Source organism: Rutidosis leptorrhynchoides, chromosome 6 (genome assembly GCF_046630445.1).
Source record: "Rutidosis leptorrhynchoides isolate AG116_Rl617_1_P2 chromosome 6, CSIRO_AGI_Rlap_v1, whole genome shotgun sequence".
Lineage (NCBI taxonomy): Eukaryota > Viridiplantae > Streptophyta > Magnoliopsida > Asterales > Asteraceae > Rutidosis > Rutidosis leptorrhynchoides.
This window is the reverse complement of record NC_092338.1, coordinates 174,959,375-174,964,261: the sequence shown is the minus strand read 5'-3', so window position 1 is coordinate 174,964,261 and position 4,887 is coordinate 174,959,375. Positions and strand designations below refer to the sequence as shown.

At 37.1% G+C, this 4,887-nt stretch overlaps 1 non-coding gene across 1 annotated transcript; it reads right to left on the bottom strand.

The window, feature by feature from the left end:
* Positions 1-718: 718 nt before the first annotated feature.
* On the bottom strand, positions 719-825 carry LOC139856505 (small nucleolar RNA R71). Its single transcript, XR_011761982.1, has one exon. It is a non-coding gene; the product is annotated as a small nucleolar RNA R71 (small nucleolar RNA).
* Positions 826-4,887: the final 4,062 nt, after the last annotated feature.

Below are 4,887 nucleotides of genomic sequence, written 5' to 3'. Positions count from 1 at the left end.
TTTTTATCATTGTTTTTATGTTATTCGATCCTTTCGTGAAAACTCATTTTCAAGAAAGTTTAATGTTTATACACTTAGTGAATAAATCCTTCAAGACTACATACAATTTTGTAATTGTATGACCCGTTCAGGAAATCCTAAACTCGTTGCACTTAATCCAGAACCTGAAAGAGGCTTGATCAAAAGATTAAAACAAGAAAAACAAAAAAAATTAGGTAGTACTAGTCAACCGAAAACACTGAAAACTATCAAAAAACAAGTAGGAAACACTAGTGGTCAACCAGAAATCAAAACTAAACCTGAAACCATCGTCATTAAAGAAGAAATGGCTGAAGTAACACCTGATCCAAATGATCTACCGATGTGGAATACCAGACAAACTGTTCCCCCTCTCGCACTTGCACCTATAAGAAGACCTGAAATTGAGGCTGAAAACTGTGAAGTCAAGGGGCAGTTTATGCACATGGTTCGTGAAAACCAATTAAACAGAAGACTTAATAACAATCCGATAGAACATTTAGAAGCTTTTGAAGATTTATGTGAACTGTACAAAAACAAAGATGTTTCTTCAGATGCATTTAAGTTAAGAACTTTTCCGTACTCATTAATCGGAGACACAAAAGCATGGTTGAAAGCATCAAAACCTGATTCTAGCACAACTTTTAACGAATTAAGAGAAAAATTCATTACCCGATTTTTCCCACCGGCAAAAGCTGAAAGACTTAGAACTGAAATCACCACTTTTAAACAAAAGTCGGATGAAACTCTTTATGATGCATGGGAAAGATTAAAAAGAATGTTACGAAATTGTCCGCAACACGGATTGCAAAAAGGGCAAATAGTACAAACTTTTTATCGTGGTATTGATGAACATACTCGTGGCATATTAGATTCCTCCGCTGGAGGAGTATTTATGTACAAATCACCAAATCAAGCGTATGACATGTTAGAAGACATGTCAGTTCATACTTTTGAATGGACACCGTCTAGAGATCAACTACCTAGAAGGACGGTGGCAAGCCTTGAAGAAAATGAAGACAATAATACAACCATAGCTTCACTATCGAATCAATTCAAAAAGTTTGGAAGAGAAATAGAGAAACTAAATTCAACAGTTTTAGCATTGCAAGTAGGATGTGAAATTTTGGACAACCACATTTCACGAAAGATTGTGATATCAATGATTGGCCAATGAACTCAGTAGCACAAGTTAATTTTATGGCCAATCAAAGACAAGGAAATTTTCAAGGAGGAAATTCTAATTATCAACCTTCAAACCCAGGATATCAAAACCCGAAGAATTTTGCTTTTCAAAGAAATGGACCACCTCGCTTTTTTAATAGAAACCAACCTCCATTTCCACCTCAACAAAATTTCCAACAACAACCGTTACCTCAACAACCATATCAACAACAAAATCATAACACGCAACCAGTAGAGAAAAAATCTAACTTTGAAGAAGTTATGATGAATTTTGTCAAAAGTCAATCAGAAATGAATGAGCAAGTGAAGAGACAACTTCATCAATCCCAAACGGAAAACGAGCAAGTACAAAGGAATCATCAAGCGTCAATTCAAAACCTTGAAAGAGATATGGGAAGAATATCCCAATTGCTTGCTGAAAGGCAATCGGGCAATTTACCATCCAACACGCAACCAAACCCTAAGGGTAAGGAAACTCAAAATTCAAGTAATATTTCGCAAGTTAATTCAATCACTACGCGAACTGGGTTAACCATTAACCTAGAGATTCCAAAGCCTCTCACTCCTATTCATGTTTCACAAGAAAATGAACCTGTGGTGGAAGAAAATACGATGCCAACCACAAGTGCACCAAAGACTCAAAATCAACCACCATTGAAGGTATACAAACCTCCAATTCCATATCCGCAACGTTTGAAGAAAGATAAATTACAAGCACAATACAACAAGTTTGCTGACATGATTAAGCAAATTTGTATAAATGTACCGCTTGTAGATGTTCTTGCGGGTATGCCAAATTATGGAAGGTTTATTAAAGATCTTATAGCAGACAAAGGAAAATATGCAGAAGTTTCAACCACATTCCTTAATGAGGAATGCTCGGCAATTTTACAAAAGCAAAATTTGCCACCAAAACTTGGAGATCCTGGAAGTTTCATCATTCCTTGTCTGATGGGAGATTCAGTAATGTACGATGCATTAGCTGATTTAGCAGCAAGCATTAACCTTATGCCTCACTCCTTATACTTAAAATTGAACTTAGGTGATTTAAAACCAACTAGGATGTGTATACGATTAGCTGATAGAACTTACAACTATCCTATTGGCATTGCTGAAAACCTACCAGTTAAAGTAAATCACTTAATCTTCCCTACTGATTTCGTTGTTCTTGAAATGGAAGAAGATAGTAAGGTTCCCCTAATTCTAGGGCGTCCCTTTTCTAAATACTGCAGACGCAATTGTGCGCATAAAAGAGAAAAATCTCAGCTTAGGTGTGGGTGAGGATAGAATTATATTAAACATAGATAAGGCTATGAAACACCCTATGTCTCCTGATGACGAATGTTTCCAAATAGACATTATTGATTGTTGTATTGAGGAGGAACTACAAGAACTATTAAATGTCGACACCTCATATTTCACCCCGATGGGTGAAGGTGAAGATTTTGATGTCGATATATAGTTAGACAAGCTGTTGAAGGTAGTCACCGATGAAGAATACGTAGAAGAAGAAATTCCTGGGGAAAATGAACCTTTTGAAGAAATTACCGATGGTAATAGGTTCCGAATAAAATCTTCCTTGGAAGAACCACCCACCTTGGAACTTAAAGAACTCCCGGAACATTTGGAGTATGCTTATCTCCAAGGAACGTCACAATTACCCGTCATAATTTCAACAAAACTTTCCGATGATGAAAAGGGTAGGTTAATGTCTATTTTAAAAACCCACAAAAAGGCAATTGCTTGGAAAACAACTGATATTCCAGGGATTAACCATGCTTATTGTACCCACAAAATTCTAATGGAAGAAGATTTTAAACCGTGGTACAAAGGCAACGGAGGTTAAACCCTAACATGAAAGAAGTTGTTAAAAAGGAGGTTATCAAATTACTTGATGTCGGGTTAATTTACCCTATATCCGATAGCTCGTGGGTAAGTCCTGTACAAGTAGTACCCAAGAAAGGAGGTACGACTGTTATTCTAAATGATAAGAATGAACTCGTTCCTACAAGAACAGTCACTGGGTGGAGAGTCTGTATTGACTATCGTTGTCTAAACGACGCTACAAGGAATGATCATTTTCCGCTACCATTTATCGACCAAATGCTAGAATGTTTGGCGGGAAAAGATTACTACTGTTTCCTTGATGGATTCTCCGGTTATTTTCAAATTCCAATTGATCCAAAAGACCAAGACAAGACCACAGTTACTTGTCTATTTGGTACTTTTGCGTACCGACGAATGCCATTCGGATTATGCAACGCACCAGGCACCTTCCAAAGGTGTATGATGGCAATTTTTCATGACATGATTGAAGAAAGTATAGAAGTCTTTATGGATGATTTCTCTGTTTTTGGAGACTCCTTCAACTCATGTCTCTCAAACCTTGAACGAATGCTAATTCATTGTGAAGAATCAAATCTTGTTTTAAACTGGGAGAAATGCCACTTCATGGTAAAGGAAGGCATTGTTTTAGGACACAAGATTTCTCGAGCTGGAATGGAAGTAGACAAAGCTAAGATAGACGTTATTTCAAAACTTCCTCCTCCAACCAATGTTAAAGGAATTCGTAGTTTCCTTGGTCATGCGGGATTCTATCGGTGATTCATAAAGGACTTTTCCAAAATCGCTCGACCCATGACTAAACTTCTTGAGAAAGACAGTACATTCGATTTCAACGACGAGTGTCTAAATGCTTTCTCCATTCTGATAGAGAAACTTACGAATGCACCTATTATGGTATCACCTGACTGGTCCAAACCTTTCGAGCTAATGTGTGATGCTAGTGATTTTGCGCTAGGAGTTGTTTTAGGTCAACGTCAAGATAACAAATTTCAACCAATCTACTACGCAAGTAAAACACTTACAAGAGCTCAGTTGAATTACAAAACTACTGAGAAGGAGCTTCTTGCAGTAGTTTTTGCTTTCGATAAGTTTAGATCTTACCTAGTGTTATCTAAAACAATTGTTTATACCGATCATTCAGCCCTAAAGTACTTATTCAAAAAGCAAGATGCTAAACCTAGACTAATTCGTTGGATTCTTCTCCTACAAGAATTTGACATTGAAATCAAGGATAAAAAAGGGTGCTGAAAATCTCGCTGCAGATCACTTGTCCCGTCTTGAAAATCCTAACTTAGAATCACTCGACGAATCTGTTATTCACGATACTTTTCCAGACGAGTTCCTTATGAAAATTAAAACGGAAGAAGAAATTCCATGGTTTGCGGACTTTGCCAATTATCTAGCCGCAAGAATTCTTGTTAAAAATCAAACTTATCAGCAAAAGAATAAATTTTTCGCTAATCTAAAGTTTTACTTCTGGGAAAGCCCTAATCTCTTTCGTATAGGAGCAGATCAAGTTATTCATCAATGTGTATACGGTAAAGAAGCTCAACAAATTCTAGAGCACTGTCATCAAGGACCAGCTGGCGGACATTTCAGACCAAGCTATACAGCTAAGAAGGTCTTTGACTCAGGTTTTTACTGGCCTACTATTTTCAAAGATTCTTACAACATGGTGAAAACCTGTGATGCTTGTCAAAGATCTGGAAATATCTCCAAGAGAGACAAAATGCCACAACAAAGCATCCTAGTATGCGAAGTATTTGACATTTGGGGTATTGACTTCATGGGTCCATTCCCCGCCTCTAACAAATGCAAATACATTCTTGTAGCAGTTGA